General features: G+C 45.7%; 1 protein-coding gene across 7 annotated transcripts in view; it reads right to left on the minus strand.

Moving 5' to 3' along the window:
- The window catches only part of NR4A2 (nuclear receptor subfamily 4 group A member 2), a 169,642-nt gene that overhangs the window by 2,992 nt on the left and 139,881 nt on the right, over positions 1-26,769 (minus strand). For all 7 annotated transcript variants that reach the window (XM_085228044.1, XM_085228045.1, XM_085228042.1 and 4 more), the window contains one exon: positions 23,630-23,717. The gene's annotated coding sequence lies outside the window, so the exon portion shown is untranslated. The remainder of the gene's footprint in view (positions 1-23,629; positions 23,718-26,769) is intronic.

Below are 26,769 nucleotides of genomic sequence, written 5' to 3' on the forward strand. Positions count from 1 at the left end.
CACAGAACCATGGATTCGTTGGGTTGGAAGGGACTCCAAAGCCCCCCCACCCCTACCTCTGCTCTGGGCTGGCTGCCCCCCACATCTCAGGCTGCCCTGATGTGAGATTGCCTGGTTATACGCTGCACCAAACTCAAAGGATCAGCTCCTAAATGATCTTGTGGCTGGCCTTCAATCAGAGCAAATCATAGAATGGCCTGGGTTGAAAAGGACCAAGTTTCCTTGGACTCGGACACCCCCAGGGATGGGGCACTCACAGCTCCAGGCAGCAGTGCCAGGGCCTCACTCCTCCCTCAGTTAAACATCTAATCTAATGTAATTTTACACGCCACCTCCTCCATCCGCCAACACGGGTTGAGCTCCACATGGAGCTCACAGCCACAGCTGCCCATGTGCCCACAGACCCCAGCATGGCCCAGCTCCAGGCACATCGAACTATTCGAGTTTCTCACGCTGTGCTCAGCTTTTTTTTTTGCTGTCTTTTAGGCTCTTTGTTGAAGAGAGACAACATCAGGGAACCCTTATAACTACCTCCTTTGTGAGCAGCACAGGGTCTGCAATGCAGAGGGTCCCAAGCAGCATCAGTGATGGCACGGAGCAAGGACTACTGCTTATGGCCCAGGTGGAAGAGCTGAAGTCAGGGAGAAAGGTTTGTTCTGACCTTGCCTCTTAGCATTTCTATTTCCCATCCAGACAGAGTCCAGGTTTAATTTGTCCTTGAGAAGGGCTCCTGCTCTCCTCTGTATTCTCTGGATTGACGTGATAGCATAGCTCTCTCTTTGGGTAGTAAAATGCAAAGAATGAATGGAGCTCAGAGTACAAATAAACTATTAATAAACATTGATTTTGTGGGTTTATGCTTTTTTTTTTTTAGCCCTGTAGCAATATCTGCAGTGTGAAATTCATGAAATTAAGCTATTTTGATTTTTTAATACTGGGCTTTCTAATCACTATTTTATTTGTAATTTATTACACATTTCAAATTGGCCTGGAGATATCCCCTGGCAGGATCAGCTGCACAGAATTAAAACAAAATGTCAATTTTCACTTACTCATATGAAAGGAAGGAGGGTGGTGTTTTTTTTTTTTTTTCATATTTTTGTGGCCACTTTTTAAACGCCCTTTTTGACAGAGATCTTTGCAAAAGTGTACAGTTCCAGCTCAGAAAAGGGTAATTTAGCAAATCTCCAGCCTAGGAGAAGAGGCGGATCTCCTTGAAACTGCAATGCACAGTGGGTGGCATTTTTGGCCATTAAGTTAATTAGAGAAATCCATAACTGACACGGCAACACCCTCACTGCACACACCACGAACTCAACGCGATTTAACCAAGCGTCCCCCAGCAAAGGCAGCCCAAAGACACACGACACGCCGGCACAACTTTTCAGCCCTAATTAAATGGAGCCCTTCCCAACAGCTCAGGAAATACAGGGAACGTTTTTGGATGCGCAGCATCTCATCATCCCACGACGGCAGCGGTGCTCCGGCTTCACGAGCAGCATCGCCACCAAGAATAATTTAACGCCCATTAATAAAGGAATTTTCAGAGGAACTCGAGCTCAAATTATATCAATCTTCCACTGTTCCAAAATAAACGCATCAGGTGGCATTTAAATGCAGGTGGCTAACCATTTTATCAGTGCACATATTTAAGCTATTAGAAATTTAATTAGAAAAATTAAATTAAACACACTTAATGCAGATTCTAATTCTAGCGACACTGTCCTTATCATTATGCCATTTTTATAGCAAATTATAAAGTATGTCTAAATTGTACAGGTTTGTTTCTGACTGATAGCTGAACTCAGATAATTAAGTTGTTAACCATGTACTTCAGTGGTCAACATGGTTATATATCTTTGTCTTATCGCTTCCCCTCCTCCTTGTTTCCACAGATCTCAGGGGAAGCAGATGAATGGCACTTGACACTACCCACCTACACAGCGACTGATTAGACGCAGCCCTGTGCCACAGGTACACTCAATTATGGGCTTTTCTGAGACTCAAGCGTTTCCTGACGCCGAAAGAGCTGAAACTGTTTATTCGACGCGTTTTGCAGCCGAGGAAAGCCGTGCTGAATCGGACTTTACGCCCGCAGTGTATTTTACCACCTCGGAGCCTCCGAGCAGAGCTGTGCAAAGGGATTTATTGCATTCGGGCAGAAGTGAATAAATCCTTTCTACCACGTCAAGCAAACTGCAGCAGAGAAGGGCAGCACGTCCCGGGACAGGGATGGGGATGGGGACAGCACGGACGTGCCTGCAGGAGACACGAGTGCAGGCAATCTAGCAGTGGGTTGGGCCAACACATATCAAAATACAGACACTACAGATGCGGGCAATCTACCAGGGGGTTGGACCAATAAATGCCAAAATACAGACACAGATGTATAAGTAACGGAAAATCAGACCGCAATTCCCCTTGCAAAGCAATCGATATTCATATAATTCAAATGCTGCTCAGCAGAAACCGAGCATTGCTTTTCTAAGATTGGAAAATACTTCTAGCATATTAGAAAGGAGAAGAAATTGAGATAGTTCAAATGCTTCAGCTAGACGCATGTATGTGTAGTTTTGGGTTACAAGCTTTCCCTTGACGCTAACAGAAATCGTGCGGGTCTTACAATTTCTAGATGTCATAGAATCATAGGTCCTGCTATCCTGTTTGCCAAAACCATCACAGGAGATGAATTAAATCACTTCTTATCCTAACCTGGTTGGGGCAGCTCCCCTCGTCCCACCCAGCTGGGCCCAACCGGATGGTACTTTTTCAACGTGAGATGCAATGCAAACACGTGGAAGATGCACAGAGCCTTAACTAAGCATCTTGCTTTGCCTATGGCCCCTACAGTGGCTGTTACGAACACGAGAGCTGGGTAATGACACCAGACAGACCTTTCTATCAGACAGTTGCAGTAATTTCTTCTTCCATTTAACGCGGCTCTGTGCTGAGCACCACCCACATCGAGCGTCGGCACAGCGGCTTCGGAAGGGCTGAGGACCTAATGGAGTTCCACTTCATTGCTCCTAAGTGATTACAAACTAAATATCCTCCGTTCGGAAGAGGAATATGTGTTTCTTCCCATTTGCACTTGAAAGAGTAACAAACGGGGTTATATTTGCAATATGTCAGCAATAAAGGCTATGACACTGCTACTTGGTTACAGAAGGTGCTCTGTATGTTATTTGGGGTTGGGTCTTTGGTTTGGGGAGGTTTATTTTTAGCTCCCTTTGCGGATAATGTGGTAGAGAAGGGTAAAAAAAAAAAAAAAAAAAAAAGGTTGTTAATGAATTCAATAGGGTCTAGTGGCTTTCTTTTAAACTTCTGAACACAGGAAACATTTCAAAAGATGCTCCTGAAAGGAAAAGGAAGCTCTTCTGCCTGGTGGGGGGCAGCAGCCCTTCCCTAGAGACTTCTCCCAGAGAGCAAAAACACACACATACATACAGGCCAGGCAAGTAGGATTAAAGAAAATCCTTTCCACAATGCATTTTACTGCTTTTGCTTCTACGTGATCAGACTGATTTCAACCACACTTTCTAAAAAATATGTAATTATTAGCATATAAATTTAACACCTAGCTCTGCTGTAGTGACTACATGTCTTTCATTATTTCCTTTACTTATTTAACACTGGTAATCATTTGTCTGAAATTACTGTTTTCTGTTTTTTTTATTGTATTTTTGTTATTGAATCTTATTTATTGCTCAAAATCTTATTTATTGCTTAAAATACCTTTAACTTTCAGATCTCTGCAGACTTTCATTTTTAGTATACTTAAAATAATTACAGAGGAGATTGAAGATAAATGTCCAAATCAATTTTTTGATCCTTTGCTCTTGAGTATTTAAGCACACAAGCCTTCTCTTCCTCAGTTTAGGGGAGAGCAGTGAGTGTAGGTCGTATCATGGTCTGCTGTGAGTGGTCTGCAGTGTCCAGGCTCAGCAGCACTCTCAAGCTGGATATCAGGAAACACTTCTTTACTGAAAGGGTTGTTAAGCACTGTAATGGGCTCCCCAGGGAGGTGGTTGAGTCACCATTCCTGGATGTGTTTAAAGACTGTTTGGATGTGGTGCTCAGGGCCATGATTTAGCAGAGGGTTGCTAGAGTTAGGGTAGCATGGCTAGGTTGTGGTTGGACTCGATGGTCTTGAAGATCTTTTCCAACCAGAGCAATTCTGTGATTCTATTCTACGATTGCTTTGGTGAAAATGTTGTATCCTGCCTAATTATGAACTTCTAGGAACACAAACTCTACCATAGGGATGTGCTGGGCACACTTGGACAGCCCTGCTGCTGGTGTGGCACAGGCAAAAATAGGAGGAAGCTCAACTGGGAACTGCAGAGACAACTTCTGGCAATTGCTCAAACAGTGCCACACTTCTCTGCTGAGAACACTTGAGGTAGCTGCTATGTATTTACAGGTTTGAATTCAAGATAATAAAGCTTAAGTTAATGAGCCTTGAAGGAAACCATGCACGGAAGTGTGATGCTGGAGCTGGGATGCCCTGCTGGTGGGTGCCCCATCCAGGGCTCCTGCCTTCAGACCAGGACACCTGAGCACAGCTGGGGGCCTCTGTCCACACCCCCATGGCAATGAGAAGCACGAGTTGGGTTCGAGCCCCTTGAGATGCTCCTGGGCTGGGGCACAAGGCCACACAGGGCTTCCTGCAGGCTGAGATTGTGGAATCACAAGGTCACAGAACTATTGGACACCTCGAGTTGGAAGAGACCCATAAGGATCATAATGGAGTCCAACTCTTGGCTCTACACGGGACCACTCACAAATCAGATCAGAGATCCTGGAGACCACCAAAACTCAGAGATCCCAGAGACCGTGGCAGGAGTAAGGCCAGCTGGCAGAGAGAAAAGGAAGCAGCACGGGCAGCACTCACATCTACAAGTGCTGAGCCTGCAGAGCAGTGCTGGTGGCTTCCTTCCCTACTAGCAGCAGCAGCAGTACTATTCTATCAAAATACAAGCCTCTAGGAATGTCTGAAAAAATATCATTTAATGTTAGGAACAGAAATGTTAGAAGAAAAGCCTGGGAAAAGTTGATTCTTTTTTTCCTAGAAGCCAAAGTTTGAGGGGGAGAAAATAACGGCCGCTATTGATACTGTGTGAATTTATTTAGGAAGATAAAAGGAAAGCTTGTGTGTGAGCAGAAAGGAAGCAAAAGAGACTGAGAAGGAAGGGTGAGAGCAGAACAGAGAAGAGATGGGAGAAGTAAATGAAAATAGAGAGGAAATTTCAAAGGAAATCTGGGAGTCAAACTACTCTTGCGGAAACATGAGAGTTGTGAAAACAAAAACAGTTGTTCTGCAATTCCTAGGATTGTTTTCCTCTATTGGAATTACTGTAAAGTCCATTTCTTACCTTCCTATAGCGATGTCAGTGCAGATGATGCACTGTTACAGATGAGACCCAGCACAACTGAACTCCCCACTCCAGCCGCAGCCCCTGCAGGACCTCCTGGACACACGGACATCACGGACACCTGAAGGCCTTCCACACACAGTTGCTGCAAACACCTCTTCCAACACAGCAGTCATCCTGACCTTCCAGTGAAAATGCCCTGTTTTGATGAACACAACCTAAACTGAACGGCATGTGTTTCCAGCATCACGTCCCACACACTCCAGACTTGGAAATGAAGCATTCCATCACGACAAGCCTGCTGTGTGACCTGGGAGATGGCTAGGGCCATCTTTGGAGCTTGCCTTTTGAAAACTAAGCAATTTCTTGCTATAGAAAGCCCCACATAGAGTCCACAACCACCACTAAAACACCACTACTTGAAAACTTCCCTAAAACAACAACAGGAGGTTTTTCTCCTTCCATCACCTAAACCACGAGGATTTCCAAAGTATTTCTCTTTACCATACGTTGCCCAGTTCTGCTAAAAGTTTTATAAACTCTCCTGTTTTCAAACGTTAAGCATTTTATTTTCATACCAGCAGGAAAAAGAAATTTGGGCGGCACGGGGAGGTGAGGTGATGGCACTACCTGGCGACACACTCTCCTCAACAGTCACAGTTTACATTGCACTTACTGCTACTGCATAACCCTGGTGCTTATCAGCGAGCATTGTCCTGAGGAGAAACCTGCTTAATGATGTGAGAGGCCAGACAATGGACATATGTCAATATTTGCCCTTCATTCCCCAAGCAGCACGTCTTTTCTATCCAACTACACAACAAGTTGCTAAAGTTTCCAGGAGATGAGCCAATGAGCGGAGGATTTTCTGTGAACTGGCCCTTTCCTTCTAGAAAAACAACAGCAGAGCTAAGAAGTCTAGAGGAATGCTTTTTCCTTTCCTGGGGTTGGTGCAGAATTATTCGGTTTTTGATAGGCTTCAAGACGCTGTACTGAAAGCAATGCCCAAAATGTTATCCTGGCATATCCCGAAGTCTAAGTGAATAGAAACGAGGACGACAGGCAGACCTGCCATTCTGATAAACCTGAGAAGACCACACAGTACTAAACAAGAGAAAGGCACAGGAACAGAGAGAGAGAAACCCCGAGATGCACACTAACTGTTAATTATGCAACGCGTTTACGATCGCTAATAAACAGAATCACTGCTGCACAGTCTTGTGGTCTCTGCTATATCACTACAGAGGGCAGCAACAGACAACAGAGATCTTTAGCATTCAAGGAAGCGTTAAACATCCCCGGTAAACAGGGAGCTGTGTCCTCTGGCACTCCAGGAGTGCGCTCAAGGAGCCTCGCTGCTGCCCTGGGTGCCAGGAAAGCCAGGGCTGCTTCACAAGTTCAGCCCATTTTCCTCAGTCCATATATCAAGCCCGAAGAGTAAAAATTAAGCATAAACCATGAGTCACACTATAGGAGCTGGACCATATGGTGGCAAGAGCGATTTGTTTCACATTTTCTTTCCCTTTTACACTCAAAACCATTTGCTTTGGGCTTCGTGACATCTCCTGCTAGATGCAGGAACAACTGCCTGATGGCTGCATCCTCTGCAGCCCCCGGGTTGGGAAGGGCCACTGCAGACATTCGGTGTGAAGGCACAAAAGTCTGAATTAGATGAAACTTCCCCAGGTGAATATATTCAAAGGACTTGCTCCGTAGTTTTGTTTCAGCAGCAAAACGTGGCTGGAGGATGGGGGGCAGTGGGCACAGCTACTTGCAGTGGTCACATCTTCCTCGGGCTCCTGCAGCAAAGGAGGGCAGCAAAGGTCTTGTGATCAAAAGGGAGGAAAATGACTGACAACACGGAGCCAGTTCAAAGGAACCGATGGAATAATTAGTTCCAAAAAGAGTAAAAAGACTGAAGAATTCATGATGTCATAAAAAGCAGAGCTACTTAAATTGGATTAGAAAATAAAAATGACACGAACATTGTAAATATTCACAGATCACATCATTGACGTGTAATGTGCCGTTAAATGATGTCAAATTAAAGGGGAAATTACATGTGTAAGAACTAGGAAGAATAAAGGGAAGACATTTTAAAGATGCACAGTCCTTCAAGTGAAAATCCCTATCGTATATCAGGGCTGATCACTGCATGGATGAGGAAACTATGAGAGAAGAATAAAATAAAGTGTGGGAAAGAAAACACAGGGTAAAAACATCTCAATTTAAACGCTGCAGGGAAAGGCTGTTAACTCCACAGCCAGCACAGCTTCTCCTCGGTGCTTTGCCAGGCTGCTCCTCACCAAGGAGATGCCCTGAGCCACGTGATTCCATTGCTTAAACCCCATTAAAATTGAGCCTGAAGTATTACATGAATCCCAGAAGTTGCGTCTGTTCACGTGGGAGAGGTGTGGGAAGAAGGATTTTGCTTTCAAATAGAACGGAATTTTCTAAATTGCACTGCAATTAATGCACAAGTGAATGGGGATGGGAAGATGGCCACTTCCCAATCCACCATATTCCCTCACTGGTACATCACAGCCCTCGGCCACGGTGAGATATCATCCTGTCTGTGGCAGATAGCGATGTTCATAGAACCACGGAATCATTAAGGTTGGAAAAGACCTCTCAGATCCACGAGTCCAACCCCAACCCACCCCACCACACACACTGACCACGTCTCTCGGTGCTACATCTACCCGTGTGGCAATTAATTTACCTACATTGCACCTTTTCAAACAGTCTTTAAAAGACCCTCTGAACTTCTTTCCCTTCCCTCCACGTGCTGCCTGAATCCTGTGCTCCGCAGATGGCATTTAATACTCCTGAAAATACCCACATCATAAAGGGTAGAAGATGCTCTGCACGCACACACATGCACATATATTTTTTTCCTCCCTTGTGGTCCTTCCCCATCTCTGCAAGGCGCTGGAAACGCACAGCACACATGCAGGAACTCGAGATTATCGGTGCTGTCTGGTTCCCCTGCCTGCTGATAAGGCATCCTGATGTGCACACTGTGATAACGAGCCCACCCCCTCCCCACAGCGCTGCCCAGTGCCCCATCCCTCCTGCCCTGGGCTGTCCTCGCAGCAAACCATTGCTGAATGTATTTCAGCCCATCCCAACCCACGCAGGCACTGCTTTGCCCCAATCCTGGCGTGCAGGCACACTCATATCCACACTGCTGGGGCCGCTCAGCGGGCAGCGGGATCGCTTACTCTGTAATTACCCACATTTGCACCGAGCTAAGACATAAAGGTTAACACCTGTACTGCTATAAAAATGTCACGCGGTCTTTAATGATCAAGACGTCAGCTTGGTCTTATAGCCAAAAGATGTATATTTACGTTGTGGTGACTCATGCAAACATATATATTCACGGGGAAATATAAAGAATATCGGACAGAATATTCTTACATTTCACTGTGAAGGAAGCAGTGCTGCGTTTGCTCTTCAAAGAGTCCAGGGATGTCTGTGAGCACACCAGGGCATTGCAGCCCTCCTGCCCAACCCACGCTGCTGTTTGCACAGCCGGGTGTGCACACATACCTGCTACATGTGTGCCCCGAATATCTATCATGCATATGTTAACTATGCTCAGAGGTATGTGAATAAATACAGCGGGATGGTTTTGTCCTTAAACTCAGCCCCGAATCGAAGAGAATAACTGCAGACAAAACCACAGTTTGCTGTAGAGTGCTGTTCGCTGTACTGCTGCTTGGTGATGGAAAATGTCCCGTTTCATGGCCCCTTCTCTGTCCTCTTCCTTTTGTGCGAGGGACCAGAAGCAAACCGCCAGCCTGCCCCTGCCCTTCCCACTCCCCAGAGGATGTGGGGGTTATGCCTTTTTTAAAAAGCACATTTTAAAACATAACATGGTATCTTTAATCACGTCTGGGTGGATATTTGCGTTGTTAGCATCAGCTGTCACCTAGATGTGTGGACCTGTAGAGCAAGGAAAGCTAGCAGAAAAGCAGAATCTGCTCTGCAACACCTGGTGGTTGTCTCTGTTTCATCCAGAGGGTCACGGCTAGGACATGCATTCAAACAACCAAAGGGAAGACAAAAGGGGCACTTCTACATTTTACTATTGCAACTGTATATAAGAAAAATATAGTTCTGGACAGCAGTGTGCTCTCTTGAATGTCTTTACCCAACCAGCTCCTATTTCAGCCCAGAGATGCCGTCACCCAAGGCCTGCAGTTGCCCCATCACGCACTGCTCTGGGTCCATACCTGCAGGTCGCCGGTCCCATTCCGGGTGGGGAGGAGCAGTCTGTCCACGGGGCTGCCTGGAGATGCTCCTGCTCCACACTGCCGAGGGGTTGTGAGACCCAGCCGACGCTCTGCAGCTCCCAACCAAAGTGCAGCTGTCTGAGCCCAGGAGCAATGGAAAGGACTCCGAGGTCTTTATTTGCGCAATGGCATTTCCATCCTGCTGACTGCATGCACATTGTCTCTCAAACAATTAAAAAAATTAGACATGAAAGAAGAGAGTCATTCTTTAGCTCAAGATTTCTCTTTCTTTCTCCTTTTTTTTTTTTTTTCTTTCCTTTGCCTGACTTTTATAATGTCATGAGTATATGCATGAGATGAGATTACCCAAACAAAGGCATTTATCGGGGAGAACTTTGCTCGCATGCCCTGAAATGTCTCAGAAAGAAACTTCAACACAGAAGTAGATCTGCGAGGGGTAAGGATGCAATATATCACAAGGCCTCAGCAAAAACAGAGCACAGCTAAATAACTTGGAAATATTATACTCCTAATGGCATTGCAGAGTCAATCAATTTAAATGTAATAAAGAAGAAGACAGACAATGAATAGAAAGTTCAAGGACTTTTCACCTCGGGCTTTGCTATGGCTGGAAGTCAACCACCCAAAGGCTGCAGCAGTCCATGCACCCTCCAAGTCAGCTCCAGGGTTAAGAATCAAAAGTGGGAACAAAGGACCCCTTCGATTTCAGGGAATACTGCTCCACAATATGGGCATACGCCTAGGAAAAGCAACGCGATGTAGAACACTTTTAATGTAAGGATAAATTTTCACTACATAATCTTACCAAGAGATACTGCAACTTATCTCTTCATGCTTTGGCTTATCACCCTTATCGTGGTTAACTTATCACAGAACATCACAGGCGGGACTGGGCAAATAACTGCACTGATTTTCCTCTATGCTTCTGCTAGTATTTAAAGGCTAATACGCTGTGACCATTGTGCATGTAATTTCCAGACTTGTTCTTTTTACAACATTTATTTCCCCAACTTTTGCTTATTCCATCACGGCATAGCAACAATACAGAATATAAGCTAACGTTTACCACCAGACTTGATTTTGAACATGTAATAGTGGAAACCATTAAATATTTTAAATGTAGGTGTTGATTTGCATACGCACACCATTTATACTGAAGCCTTCACCGGGACATCACAGAGCACAGGCTTTCTATGGAAATGATGTTGTTTGCTGCCTTCGCTACGAATGTAGAGCGAACCGCAGATTGCAATTGGGATTCAGTGCAAGATGAAGCTTGGAAGCGTGAGGTGGAAAAATTGCATCTCATTTCTCCTTGCCAGGTGGTAAGGAGCTGGCTTAGGATTCCGTAGTCTCAGACTTTGTCCCCATTTCAGCCTTTGGAAGAGAAAACTGAACTTTGGTCTTGCTCCAAGAGCTCACGGGAATCAAAAGGCAGGTTTTTGGGATGCACGAGACTGTGCATAGGAGCATAGGAAAGGCCAAAGAGCTGAATGTGAACGTGGTGTGTGATGGCACAAGGGAGAAAACTTGAAGAGCAATATTTGGGCAAAAGAAAAGGCTAACAGCAGTTAGTGATTTGCTTTCCTTGCTTTTACAGCAGCGGTACAAAAATGAAATACACAAATGTGAATTTGGAAAGCTTCACAGTGGGGTGATGGTCTTTTCCATCAGGATCTAAACCTCAAATCTCTGTAGCTGGATCAAGCAAAGTCCAGGAGTTGGGAAGAAAGCAGCTAGCAATTTCATTGGGAAGAGCAGTGACCTTCCAGTCTCTCACAGCAACCTCTTCCATCACCTAAACTCCAAAATGCTCACCCTGGTGAGACCATGGCCATGGAGGTAGGCATACCAAGCAAGATGCAGCTAAAAGAGGCACCAAATAAACCTTTGGAACCTTCGCATCCCAAGCAATTTCTGGTTTTGAAAATTATGTAATTATCACATAAACTGCCAACATCCTTGCAAGTGCGCAATGACATCATTAATATTCTCAACAAGGAAAGTACACTAATGTCACACACTGAAGCATTAGTATCACTGTGCAGAATGATTCAGCATACAGTTTAAAATATGCAGAGTATTTTTGTTTATCAAAGCACAGCATAGGAATCGTTTACTGGCCTTGTACCCATGATTTGCTCTGGGCAATGGGTGTCCAACCTTTTGGCTTTCTGGACTGCATAGAGTGAAGGTGAATTGTCTCACATTGAGATATACATATGAGATATACAACATAGCTGATGTATATAAGTAACAAAACTTTTTTTTATATATATATATATGTATGTATAATTAAAACATAAAAAAGAGGGCAACCAAAACTTAGAACTAGTGGGCTGGACACAAACGAAGCCACCCTAGCCCCTGAACTTATGGGAACAGAGATGCTCCTGCTGAATATGAGACCTTGCATCCAAAACCTCTCTCCTTTCCTAGCACATGGCTTATTCCCAAACTGCAATAATACACTCACACTATACTCACACTGTGCCTTGCTCACAGCATCCTGGGGTTTATTGTTTTACAGGAGCAATCGACATGGAGCCGACGTCACCGTGCTGATCATCAGAGCAGTGCCAACTCAACAGTGCTGCTCAATATATAGGCAGATAACAACACATTGGTAACCCAAATATTAAATTGAAGCCAGATATTATCTTCAAATTAAACCATTAACTGGTAGGTCAGTGGCTAAGTAGCCCGTGTTCCTTTCAATGCTAGATTCTTTATGCTAGATTTAACCAGTGATGCCCAATACCGAAAAGCTGCTCCCATCGCTGCGGACCAGCAGTGGGGAGGGGCCGACATCTGCTGCCTTCTGAAGTTTGTCTGAGCCCGAGAGAGCCCGGCTACAAACAAAGGCTGCAACAGGAGCCGCGTGTTGACTCTCTGCATCACGTGTCGCATATTAAATGATTCATCAAATGCTGTGTCACAACCTGTACAAAGACTTAAAAAATGGATCCTTCCTCATTTCATCTGACTTTAGCAGCAAGGGCCATCTGCATAAACCCAGTCTTCCTCAAACAACCTCTCTTTTCTTAAACCTCACCCCTTGTAACGCAAACATTCCACCCAAATAGTTCTTAGAGCAAGCAGCAGCCACTGAATTTGGGTGAACGGGGCACCAGCATCATCGGGCAGCTTGGGGCAGGCTGGTGGTGTTCTGCCGTCAGCTCTCCCTGGGTAAAATTTATACAGAACATTTTGGAAAACTAAATAGATGAGTAAATAATTTCACTGGCAATGTGTTATTGTAACCTGCCTTGTATGCTCCTTGTAAAGTACCGTAAATTATGATTTTAAATTATGATGTTAGATTAGGTTTTCTGCAGCTTAATATATTGTAATATAATATAATTGCTAAATGCAAATGAGATACCATACAGCTTTCCCATAGAGTTGTTCATGAAAGCCAAGCGTTTTACACATTACAGTGAAGTGCATGTTATTAAGAAACAAATTATAATGGAGCTTAATTTAGTTGGGAGATGAGATACCTTGCCGTGCTGGCAATGCAGGGAGGTATCTCCCTTTGCTGTTACCCCACCGGCGTGCAGCTCAAGGAGCACAGCACTAAAGGACCCGGCAGCTGCACCCTGGCCTCGCATGGAGCTGGTTGCTTTAAAGTCAAGCAATGCTACCAAGTCATCGACGTGTCTTCAAACGCACTCTGTGATCATGAGTGACAAATGCACTTTTCAAAATAACAACTACGGAGCCGGCTAGCATTCAAACAACGCGCACACGGAGCAAAGTTTGGGCAGAAGGCACATTTCGCTGCTCCGAACGCAGAGCGCGGCATTCGGCAGAGGGTCGGGAGTAATTGCTGTGCAACACCCACAGTCCCACAGCCCCGGGCAGGGCCTGCCCAGCCTCCCAGCCCCATGCCGCCCGTCAGGCACTGTGCACTACAGCGGCTGCACACGTGCCCCGGGAGCACACCCCTAAGATAAACACCGGCTTGCAGATCGCAGCTCAGAGCTCACATCTCCCAGCACGAGGTGTCTGCAGCACCGAGCACTTGGCGCGGTCCTCCGGCCTCAAGCACAGGCAACGGTGGGTTTGCTGCAGAGCAGGAGAGCCCCGCTCGAAAGCAATTCATTATTAATGCCAGAATATTCTTGCTAAACAGTTCTGATTATTTCACAAGAAAGAGGTCAAGGTATTGGAGAAAGGGATTTAATCAAATAAACTCTCAATCTCTCCCCAAATAGCATTTTCGTCCGGCTGCATGTAAATTCATCAGACGTGCAGCCTCACAAAGCACAGGAAGGTTAATCCGCTGTGACTGTTAAAACTTCTCTGATATGCCCACGGAATGAAGATTGAAAGCAGGACGAGCCGTGCAAGTCACCCCAAATTATTTCCTTTCTCCTCTCTTCCTTAAAGTTTGGCCGTGCCCCACAACATCCCCACTGTTTGGGCACAGCCTGCAATCCCCGCCCGGGCTGCACTTTGGGAACTCCACAAAGCGCTCTTTGTCTGCCCCTCGGCAGCGCTCGCTGCTCGGCTGTGGGCTGACTGCTTCACAGCTCCTTCCATCCCCGTGAGCAGCACAGAGACCGCCGCCGGTTTCCATGTAGCGCCCCTCGTTTAAATCAGGTGCCGAGGAACTCAGCACAGCCGTATCCCAAGGTAAATTCAGTGGTGAATACTGATAATTCCTCCGGGTCACCCAGCACTGATCGGACAAACCCCGACTCCTAGCAGAGTAAAGCAAGGTCTGTTTTTAAAAGCAACCTTTGTGAACTTCCAATTAAGCACGGCTTTATGGTACGGCTGTAAGCAGCGCAGTCGGTCATAAACGAAGAGCTGCAAAAGCGTTTTGTTTGTTTGGGGGTTGTGTTGTTTTAAATATACGTGCATTCTCAAATTCCTACTGAAACAGAGCGAGGGACAAAAAGGCAGGCAGAAACACAGCAGGCAGGCAGGGTGAGTTTTACCAATATTTTTGCTTCCCTTATCCCAAATCTCGCAGCTGAAGCCCTGTGTAGTACAAAGTGCCGTAAATATCTGCATGAAGTCAGATCAGATTTATGAGACAGGAGCTGCGCTTGATGCGAGCCGCGGCGTTATGCAAACAAGCCCTTCCAGCACAACACCAGCACGACGGGCCCAGCGCAGCCCTCCGACCAAGCCCTATGTCAGCTAAGGAGCAGCTTTTTGTGCACAGACACCCGAACTGGCGCTGCCCCGCAGGCAGCCTGCACCTGAACAGCCCCGCCGGGCAGGCAGCCCCTCTGCCCGCTGCAGGGCTGTGCCCTCCGCACGCGGTGGAGGAGGGCTCCTCGCCGTACACAATTGCTAGCCCTCATTTAGAAGTCACGCAGCTGCTATAAACTCTGTTTCCTCCAGATAAAAAGTGTTTTGCCGCCGGTCTTCTCTGCCCCCTCTGCTCCCAGCACCTTTCCCGCAGCTCAGACACCATTTTACACGAGGACGCTTTCTAAAAAGCAAAATGTAACTGTCTAATTAAGAGCGGGATGATTGGCTAGTTCACGGACTCTGTGACAGTTATGACAAATACACATATTGGCACAGCCCTAACCTCGCTTCACAGTTTGCAACACAAAGATGGTATTTTCAGAAATGTGCCGAACACCCTGCTACAAAGCTTCACCTTGTCTAGTGCTATTCCATTTAATTTTTTATTAACTGCCTGAACATATGCCATTCTAGGAGAGGGTAATAGTTACAAAATGTCAGCAGAAACATTTAAACTGCTAAAATGTAAATGATTTTATAAATTTGTAATGAAAGGTAATTGTCATGTGGGAAAAGTAACAGAAAAACAGATATGTGTAAATGTAAAACTGGTAAAAAAAAAAAAAACTCTTATTGGTCGAAGGCAGCAAAATTTAAGTATGTTTTAATGATCACTGGAAGTAGTATTTAAATATAATTAGATTCACACACAGAAAATGCGAATTCTATAATATTTTACTTTCCAACATTAGTAAAGTTCACAATAATGAAAAGACCTCATAGAACTTTAATGTGCCTAAATTCATTAAGCAGTAGGACATTAAGATCCCTCATGTAAAAAAAAAAAAAAAAAAAAAAAACCATCCTTAACAAAACAAATAAATCATGTTAGATAATACAAATCCCGAGCATCCGTCAGCATCGGGCAGCTCGGCTTTAAAAGAACAATATTAGAACGCGCTTAGTTAGTTCCTTTACTTTCCACTAAGATGAAAAACAATTTGGTGATTAATCCCTTCAGCAACGAAGCGCTGGGTCAGTGCTCCCCGAGATGTCAAGAAGGAGAAGAGCCGGGCGCAGAAGGGCGCTTTTCCTCCGCCACCACACAGAGCAACCACCTCCCAGCCAGGTTTGCGGGCAACCATCTTTAAATGCTTGAGCTGCTCTGCGTGGCCATGACAAGATTTGCAATTCCCCACGTTTATTTACACACCATCACCCCAACTAGACATCACATCGAAGTGGCATGGTCGCGGCTGACCCCAGGGTAGTCCCTGTCTCTGCCGATCCAATTTTATCGTGCTCTGCAATTGAACTGCAGTCACACTGCGCGGGATGTATGCACACTACTCCGCGCCGCAATAAAATTAGCAGAAGCTTGTCAGGGCGCATTTTCGAGTTTTACGCTGACAGACACTGGACAAATATGTCTGCTTTTCAGAAATCCACAGAGGTTTGTACTCTCCTGAAATGTATAGCAGGCGGTCGGATTTGCAAGTCTGTGCTTTCCTGGATGGGAAAGCGGCAGGCACGAGCACCGGGGCAGAGTGGCACTCGCTCCGCGCTCCTCGCTTTTTCCTCCTCCCCACCACGCAAAGCCCTCAGCTAGCGGTCATTTGTATTTTTATTGTGTTTCCTGGCGCTGCTCCTGCTTGGGATTGGACGCACAGAACGAGCTCCTCAACCAGAAATTAATAGAACATAAATCCATCATATTTTGAAACCAAAAGTTCGGGGGGAGGCACGGCTATCTGCGCTGCGCGGTACGTATACAAATTGCCTTCCGGAGAGATATTACCTCCAGTTCACGTCGGCTCCCACCTCCAACTGCTGCTTCGAGGGGAGAAGCTGCTTTAATTTTTTTAAGCGCCTCTGCAAATGAACTAAAAAATGATCATTTGTTTCAAAAGCTGAACGCGAGGAAGGCTAACACAGTAAATAGGAGAAATTCACCGTCGGTAATGGGACCGTTTTTAAGTAAAACCACCTAATATGTTTTGTAATCTACACCAATGTAATTTTATTAGATATTCAGCGCGGTTCTTACATCAAACAGCCTCAGAAGCCCCAGGATCATTTTATATTCACTGGAAGACAGAAAGAAATCCAAAACCTAGTTAAATAAATTGTTCATTTATTCCTTTCCTTTTATGCACCAAGATCTACATGTGGTCATTAATTATAAAGAGACTATTATAGCACCATATTTTCATTCAATACGATGTCCTGGTATATATCAAAGAAGTCCCATAATTAAAACAGAAGGGCCACAATGACAATTAAAATTACAATCTATATGGGGAAAGAAAGTACAGTTCTGCAATTTTTCACCCTGTCACTGTCAGCACGGTGGGATATTCCAGTCACGTCTCTTGTAAAGCAGCCTAAATTCTTCCTCACCAATGCAACCTCAAAAGCATTATCAGCACCTAAGCAAAAGCCTATGCAAGTATAATTTAATACCAAGCCACAGTTTGCAAGTAATAGCGTATAAAGTGATATTTAAGTGGTGTTTTAAGCACACTTCTGATGGCTACAGCCGCTTTTTACTGGTAAATGCGTTTTCCTTTGAGTAGTGATTATGAGTCCTGGGTGAAGAGGTCCTGTGTGCAGGTCTGCCTGTAAGCCTTACTTCCAGCTGCCAATCTTTACTTCACAGTGAAGAAAAAGCCACATAGCACCTTGTTCTTACTCTTGTATGCTGTCATCCCCTGAGCCTGATAACTGCAAAATCATTTCCACATAACACTTTTCTGCTTCTGCCTCTTAAACCCCGAGACCTACACATTGTGCATGCACTTGCACCCCTGGCAACCAGCCCCCCAGAAGCGGCCCCTCGCTGCCCCCCGCCCCTGCCCACCGCCTGGTTTTCACACCGAGTGCGGTAAATATCTGCATTAATGGACGACGGAGCCTTTTTTTTTTTTTGCAGCAATATGTATTTGCTACAATTTATTGTCTATAAAAGTCACGAGCGGTGAATTATTACTGTTAAAACTGTGTTTTTCTTTATAATAACTTTAAACTGAGCACTCATATATGAAGCATGCAATGGAGATTGAGAAGGTTTTGTATAATAAAACTGTGACATGGTCATTTTTTCCAGTTTTGCATTACACAGACACACTCATGCATGGTGCTTTTTAAATTCTTATTATATGTGAGGTCAGGGGGTCGAATGTCAGAAAGTACTGTTAATTTCACGGGGTTAGGGGAAAGTAAATTCAGAGGGAATACAGATCACTTAGCACAGAAAAGCAGCTCCTCTGAAGTTTGGTTTTACATTTGTTAACCATATCCTTCAGCTGACGAACCATTGAGACCGCCGTGACATTCCGCTCCCTGCTATAATGGCTCGACACGCTGCCGGCAGCGCGGCACGGAGCGGCACTGCGCCCATGTGGGCACCACCGCCTCCTCCGTGCCGCGCCGCCGGAACCGAGCGCCTCGCTGCCATTTGGGCTGCGAGGGCTGCATTGCACGCACAGCTCTCGAGATGTCTTAAAGTTCAATCTGACAAGAAATGGAAAATATATTCCCGTCTTCATTGCCCGGGAAGGTAGCATCTCGCAGCGCGTGCTATCGCTACCCGCAGCCCTTTCGCAGCGCTTTATAACGCAGCATTGAAGTTCACAGTGTTTTGCCGGAGGCGGTGCTGGTGGGGTTTGGGCTTTTTGGGGTGCTGGTCATTGTCTGGGGTTTGGGCTTTTTTTTTTTTTTTTTTTTTTTTTTTTTGTTCTCCGTGGGGAAATAGAACTATGGAAAACGTGAGAAAATATAGAGCATGCCTCTGGGTTTCAGACAGCAGAGGAGAGGTGGGAAAATGCGCAGTGACACAGCTGCTATTTCACCAGGACTACTCCCAAACCTGCTTTGTTACAAACAAGTCCTTCTCTTGATACACGCCTCTTTACTCAAATGCCATTCAAAGTGAAAAATGCTTCAACAACGTAAGGGCACATTTCATCCAACATGTTAAAGACCTTTTTGCCATTGTCTCTACTCAAGTTCAACTTAAAAAGAGCACCACGGTAAGATCGACACTACGCACCCATCTGCAAAAGGCACAAAAAAATCACCAAACCAAACCAAAGCAATGTGCCCAAATGACAGCCAAGAGCTGCTCCAAGAGACAGACGTCTCTTGCTCAGCTGCCCACCAACGGGCCTGGAGCTGGGAGCAGCCTTGGGTGGGTGCTCTGGGCTTTATGCATGGGTTTCTTTTGGAGGATTCCTCTGAGTCAGAACTCCAAGCAGGCTCAGCTGCCCCCTCATAATTACATTCTAATGACTCAGGCTGGGTGTTTGTGTTTTGGCAGCATATTTAATAGTGTTAGCATTTAAATGGTCACAACCGGATGCGGAGGGCAGCGCTCGCTGCGCAGCGGGGCGAAGTTCAGCTGCGGTGCGGCTGTTTGTCGGTGCCCGGGCAGCAGGGCAGAGCCCAGCACAGCCCCGGGCACTGCTTTCCCCAGACTCTGCTCAGAAACGCAAGAACATCTGTAGCAATACTTTGAATGCATGGGCTGTGTGGTTTTCCAGATGCCCAATTCGGAAGCAGAGCGCTCTGCACGCCTGGCTTCCACATTTGCTGCTACCAAGAGATGCTGATGACACTCGACTGCGTTCACTGCTTCCTCCAATGAAATACTCCCTGAAACTATTCAGGCAAACAGTGAAGTGGCAAATGTGACATATTTATATTTTATTAAAGATGCATTGTTAACTTTGCAGTGGTATATTTCACCAGCTGCCTTTTATAATTAAAAACTTTTTTCTCAAATCCCCTTTCCTGTAAGTAGCCTGTTGCCTGAAGATTTAATCCTTCATTACCAGTTAAAACAAAATCACCAATTAGGCACATGAACACGTCCGTATTAATCTCATTAAGGTGATGGCACCAAATAAATTGGAACTATTTTTGTGCTTTTACTGTGTTCCTATGGCTTTATCAGGCCCTGTGGTCATATACAAAGACCTTGCAGCTTAGTCATTTAGAGTCATTCGGTTGTGGACTAAATGTGGCATTACCATCTATGGCTGAAAATTGCTTTCAGCTTTTAAACTGCACTGACTAGTCTGTAGTTAATCTTAGATCATTCACTCGCAAAATTAAATGAGCCAGAACGATGGTCTTTTTTTTTCTTTTTTTTTTTTTCTTTTTGTAAAATAATACATCACAAAACACTTATTTGCCCTGCCCAAAAGAGAGATCAAATTCATTTAAAATCCCATAAACCAGAGTTGTGAATTTTTAATTTTATTTAGTAGCACAGAAATAGAGGGTAAGCTATCTTTCCACAGCATATCATTGCTATAAATTTACATATAGAAGATAGTTTGATGCCTAACCAACCTTTAATCTACCCTTGATGTATACTCCTACTTCAGTATGGATCATGTGATACACCTTATTAACGAAAATGTAAGAAGGACTGTTTGGGATCTCTGATGTAATTAGCCATAAACCACATTTTTTTAAATTAAAAGGAAAAAAAAGGAAATAAGTACTTCCTTTGTCACCATAATTGTGCCACATGTGCAGCCTGCGCGGCGCCTTTCCCCACCCGGCCTCTCCCTTCGGTTACACCAGGATTTCCATCAGTCCTCCAACAGTACTGTGAAAAAGCAAAAGCGGTGCAACGTCTGCTCAGCTCTGAGCTGCCCGAAGAGTGCAAGAACCAACACAATTGCTGCTGTTGAATTCAGCAGAAAATCCTACATTTCTGCTCTCCGGAACCAACAGCCAGACCACCTTTGCTGAGACACCCATCAGAGCTGCCTTTCCATTTCTCAGCTCACTGCAGAGCAGCTCACTCCTCTCTCTATGGACACCACGGGATGCTCCCAGTTCTGCAGGATATGCGATAACAGGAGTGCTGCCCAGCCAACCCGCAGCACTGCTCGCAGGCTGACAGCTGTTATCTCCCCACCTCACATTCCTCAGTTCAGCACGGCAGCCTGGTTAATTTCACACAGAGGCACAACCCACGCTACTGACAGAAGCAAGGACCCGCACTGACCCACACACAGGAGCTGCAGGATGCACCAGGCCTCGCATAGCCCCGTGTCTGTGTGTGTGGGGATGTCCATCCGTCCTGCTGCCCCAAAGTTGCCTCCAGCCCTGACTAAAACAGCGCCTGGGCTGCATTGCCCCAAAGCAACCTGCGGGTCGCATCTCTCAGAAATCTTTATGCAATTTTTTTTATTTTTGGAGGAAACCAAAGTTTACTCCAACCACACTGCTCTCTAAGGAAGGGTGCCTGAAAACGAGACACAAAAACCGACATTCTAATACAAAATTGCTATTTCATTCCAAACAAAATATATATACTTATCTGAGATTTTTTACTTTTCGGAAGAAAAGCTGCATATTTTGTTTATTCCCTCAAAATCTTCTTTTTTTTAATAGCCTGAACCAAATAATTTCTCATTTCTACAGGCTTCACTTCACTTTTCTCACAGTGAATAAATTGCAACTTATTTCCATGAAATCCGCAGATGACACAGATCCTTATTTTGCATAAAGGCATAGAGAAGTGTCTAATACCCTCCATATTCCCCCGCTAAGTGGACATTTGCATGGGGCGAGGAAGGGAGGAGGCGGCCGGCCCTCCCGCGGTGACAGCTGTAGGGTGGGATGACATCTGACAGCTGTGACAGCGCTGACGGCGGCTGGATGGCTCCCGCACCCGATCCAATTACAGCGCACATCCCCTGACACAGCCAGCCGCCCGGCGAGCGGAGGACACTATTGATCTCTTGTCAGGGCCGCCCGCCACGCCGCGCTCAGCTCGGGCCCGGCGCCCTCAGAAACGAGGGGGGTGCAGGGTTATGGGGCGCGGGGCAGCGCTGGCCGTGTGGGTCTGTGCTAACGGCGAGGCCGGGAGAGGCCGCGGTGATGTGACAGCCCCATCATGCCCGCGCCGCTAACGGCAAGGAGACAGCTCTGTGTGGTTAGCCGGGCGAGCGGACGCGATGAAAAGGCCACTGCAATTAGCGCGGGCGGGTCGGCCGTGCCAGTGACAGCAGGCCGGGCGCAGGAATGGCAGCTGCCAATAATGCTAACTTCCAAACAGAGACAATTAGGCCCAGGCTCCATGCGGCCCCACTGCACCAGCACCAGGTCCTGCACCTGCACCAGATCCTGCACCAGCACCAGGTCCTGCACCTGCACCAGGTCCTGCACCTGCACCAGGTCCTGCACCTGCACCAGGTCCTGCACCAGCACCAGGTCCTGCACCAGCACCAGGTCCTGCACCTGCACCAGGTCCTGCACCAGCACCAGGTCCTGCACCAGCACCAGGTCCTGCACCAGCACCAGGTCCTGCACCTGCACCAGGTCCTGCACCAGCACCAGGTCCTGCACCTGCACCAGGTCCTGCACCAGCACCAGGTCCTGCACCTGCACCAGGTCCTGCACCAGCACCAGGTCCTGCACCTGCACCAGGTCCTGCACCAGCACCAGGTCCTGCACCAGCACCAGGTCCTGCACCAGCCTTGCTGCGAGCTGTACACCAGTGTGGCTTGCAGAGGCCTTCTCCTCATTAGGAGGAAGTATTTTACCCAGAGAGTGGTGAGGCACTAGAACAGGTTGCCCAAGGAGGCTGTGGATGCCCCATCCCTGCAGGCATTCAAGGCCAGGCTGGATGTGGCTCTGGGCTGCTGGTTGGTGACCTGCACACAGCAGGGGGTTGGAACTGGATGAGCACTGTGGGCCTTTGCAACCCAGGCCATTCTGTGATTCTGTGGTCCTCATTGCCATCCTCCTTCTGGCCCCAGGCAGCACTCAGCTTGAGGATGAAAAGTGGCTGGAAACCCATCAGCAAAACCCCCAGGCCAAAGGGCGTGGAACATCTTTTTTTCAGACATTATTTTGTTGTACCAAAAACTAACAAGGATTTGTTTTCATCATTTCCTTTCTATGTGGCTTCTAACAGTTGCAAGTCAGAATTATTTTTAAGAGCCTTGTTACACCACCACGCTGGGGGCCAACGCCTCGGAGCCTGACCCGGCATGCATTATCACAGAATGGTCTGAGTTGGAAGGGACCCTTAAAGGCCATCTGGTCCCACTCCCCTGCAGCATGCAGGGACACCCACAGCTCCATCAGGTGCTCACAGCCCAGTCCAGACTGACTCTGAATGTCTGCAGGGACGAGGCACCCACCACCTCTCTCAGCAGCCTGCACCACTGCCTCACTGCCCCTACTGCAAACCACTTCCTTATCTGATTTAATCTCCCCTAATATACACTGGACTAAGCTGAGAATGACTTTATCCAGCACCTCAAGAAGCAGGCTGAGAATAATAACAAAGATAAACCAGCAATGTTTTGACAAAAATATAGACAATAGCAGAGAAGTCCCCTGGGAATGACCAATAGGAACGTGAACCTAAGCTGCAATGGAAGTGGGACAGACAGCTACATCATCATAAGAGAACAGGGACGTCATTCTTAAAAACTATAAAATACCCGTAGTTGGAAGGGACCCATAAGAATCATCAAAAGTCCAACTCCTGCAAGTATCAGAAGTATCAGGAAAAAAAAAAAAAAGTTTTTTTTTCTCTTCAAGTATATAAATAAGCTGTCATAACTACACTTATTCCCATTATGTCCAGGAATTTTATCTTAAAACACACTGAAAGAGGCCATGCTCGGTCCCATATGGTAATTCAAATATCGTTATTACTCAGACCAACTTTTTTTGATAAGGCTTTTCAGCAACAACCACACATTGCCAGCTAGATGTCATTATAAACAAAGTTATTGATCACCTTACCAGAGCTGGATTTGAACCTGCAGACGAACTGTGAGCTGCTTCCACGCTATAATGTTATTGATCAGAGCAATCCAGCTGCCACGGCTTTCTGGAAAGAAAAAAAAATTAAAACAAGAAAAAAAAGAAGCCTGAAAACATTTTCCCTTTGCACACACATGAAATGAAATAACAACTTCAGCCTGAGCTGCTCTTTTTCCTTATTTCTTTTAATTTTTTTCCCCCAAAGCCATATATTCCCTCATTTCACAACATAACCACCAGGTCTGCCAGCTTTGGGAACAGACTGCAATAATTTCCCACCTCTCATTGTCCAAATTCCCCAATCTTTCAGTAAAAAGAAATCCTCCATTGACCCTCATTAAGTTTAGAGCTCTCCAGAAAGAGGGCTGTGAAGTTTGCACTCCATGCTCCCTACCCCAAACCTATGCCCAACTGGGCCAGTCACAGTGTATGCCCCACCGAGCCTTCAGTCCATGCTCCCAGCCTGGACGTTGCACAGACCTTTACAAATGAGAGGCTCATTCAAATGGCTCTGCCCAGAGATGCTCAGTTCTCCTTTCCACTGCCATTATGCATTACATCCCCCGGTGGGTTTCAGTTACTTTCAGAGATGCATGCTATTCAGTGCTAAAATTGTCCTTTCTTACAATCTTTACCCATCACCATCTCACCATGTTAAGTGAAACTGGAAGGAAAATGCCTGAGAGGGTGAAACCCAGGGCTGAGGCCCCCTGATCCAGAGGAAGGAACCAAAGCAGCTCAGCACCACGCCAGCCCAACTCACCAGCAGTTGACTTAAGAGCACGAGCCACAAGCCTTCACAAGAATGCATTAAACACAGAGTTTTTCTGAAAACAGCATTTCCCACCCTGAGATCGTGTACTCCTGAGAGGAATGCTTACCCACCAGATAAACACTGATCTTTGCAATGCAAAGGCAAATGTGAAGGAAATAAGAAATCCTGTAAGGTGTTAATCACAAAGCATGGCAAAACGTGCATGCAAGAATTTACAAAGCAAATTGCTTCAAATCTGTTTGAAAATGCTATTCACGCCTTCCAAGCAATGCAGTCAGTGGTTTTTATCTCATTGTTTGTTTATTTTCTTTTCTGCTGACACAGTTTTACCCTGGAATGAAAATATTTCAAGGTGGAAACTTGCAGCAGCACCCCTCAGATGGAGTGGGATCTGAAACCCACTTGCTCCAGGAAAGGGCTGTTGGTTGTTGTTTCCAGTACATGTGGTGGTGGAACCCCACATATAATGCGTCCAGGCATGGGGTCCCAAAACAGGAAGGACGTGGAACTCTTGGAGCAGGACCAGAGGAGGGCCACTAAGATGGTCAGAGGGCTGAAGCAGCTCTCCTGCGAGGAAAGGTTGAAGGAACTGGGCTTGTTTAGCTTGGAGAAGAGAAGGGGAGACCTCATTGTGGCCTTCCAGTACTTGAAGGAAGCGGATAAACAGGAGGGGGAACGGCTGTTTGTGAGGGTGGATGGTGATAGGACAAGGGGAATGGTTTTAAACTGAGCCAGGGGAGGTTTAGGTTAGATCTGAGGAGGAAGTTTTTCAGCCAGAGGGTGGTGAGGCACTGGAACAGGTTGTCCAAGGAGGCTGTGGATGCCCCATCCCTGCAGGCACTCAAGGCCAGGCTGGATGTGGCTCTGGGCAGCCTGGGCTGCTGGTTGGCGACCTGCACACAGCAGGGGGTTGGGACTGGATGAGCACTGTGGGCCTTTGCAACCCAGGAAATTCTATGATTCTATAATAATGGCACAAATACTCTAGAATATTTTCTTTCTTTCTTTCTTTCTTTCTTCCTATCTTTCTTTCTTTCTTCCTATCTTTCTTTCTTTCTTTCTTCCTATCTTTCTTTCTTTCTTTTTCTTTCTTTCTTTCTTGTTTTCTAATAAAAACAGAGATTAGGTTTCACACCTGAAATACTGATGTCTCATTTATAAGAAAAATGTCACACATTCAGCTCTACAGACAAAACCAAAGACACTCTAACGTTCATGGAAACTGCAAGCACTACAGTAGTGAAAGTCGGTCAATGAAAGCATCACATTCGACTTGGGATTTTAACTTAGTTGCCATCATCGATTTTAAGTGGTCATTGCTGTATTTCTTCCTCAGCATCCACCTTATCATAATCTCTTCAATGCTGTTTGTTCTGCATGTGCCTGGCAGGTCTACAGCAAGGCCACCACATTAACAGGTTTACACATATACATTCTGGATGTATGCATTCACATCCTTACTGCCAATGCATTACCTCTACTATAATGATAAAATGTACACAATCTCTGAATAATTTCATTTAAAGCCATTAAGAGGAACTACAACGGTTACAGGTGGCTTTACTAAAGAAGAGGGAAAAAAGGCTTTTCTCCAGGAACATGAAAACGTGGTAGAGGTTTTAGCGTACCTCATTAATTTGTCCTGAGTTGCAGACATTCTTTGATTGTGATACTCTTTAATGGCAATTCTTAATTGTTGACATTAAAAAATATGCTGAGCTGAGCATAGAGAGGAATTCTGGCTACAGTGCAGACGTTACTTCCTATTCTCAAAAAATTAAGCATAACGGGCACAGTGGCTTAATAACCTCTCTCAAGAACCATAGTTCAATCCCAAGTGCCATCAGAAAGGTTAGATATTTAAATCTTGGCAAATAGGCAGTTTATGAATTTCAGTGCACATGGGCAACTTCGTCAAGTCTTGAGACAACGGAAAATTTGGATAAGAACTCCTCCTAAGTGCAAGCAAAGACTCAGATACGCTTCTTCCAACGTGTGGATTCCATTAATATTATTCATCAGAGCAGTATGATCCAGAGATTCAGTCCACCATTCTGGGCATGCAGAAAGCAGACCAGCCATGCTCTGAAGAGTGTAAGGAAAGTAAAGAACTGGAAGTCAAGACTGGAGAGCTGACTGGCCTTCCTCTGAGTTTATTCTCACCTTGTCTCCTGAAGTTTATCTTCTATCGTCTCATTTTTAATTCTAATTTAGTCAGCTGTTATTTCACTGCTAAACCCTGCTTACTTATTTTTGCCGCGTCTTTGCTGTACTTTATAACATATTTTAACAACGCTTTATTAAACATCCTAGCTGAAATTGTTGATTTTGTTTTAGTAACACA

This window comes from Meleagris gallopavo, chromosome 7 (genome assembly GCF_905368555.1).
Source record: "Meleagris gallopavo chromosome 7, MGAL_WU_HG_1.1, whole genome shotgun sequence".
Classification (NCBI taxonomy): domain Eukaryota; kingdom Metazoa; phylum Chordata; class Aves; order Galliformes; family Phasianidae; genus Meleagris; species Meleagris gallopavo.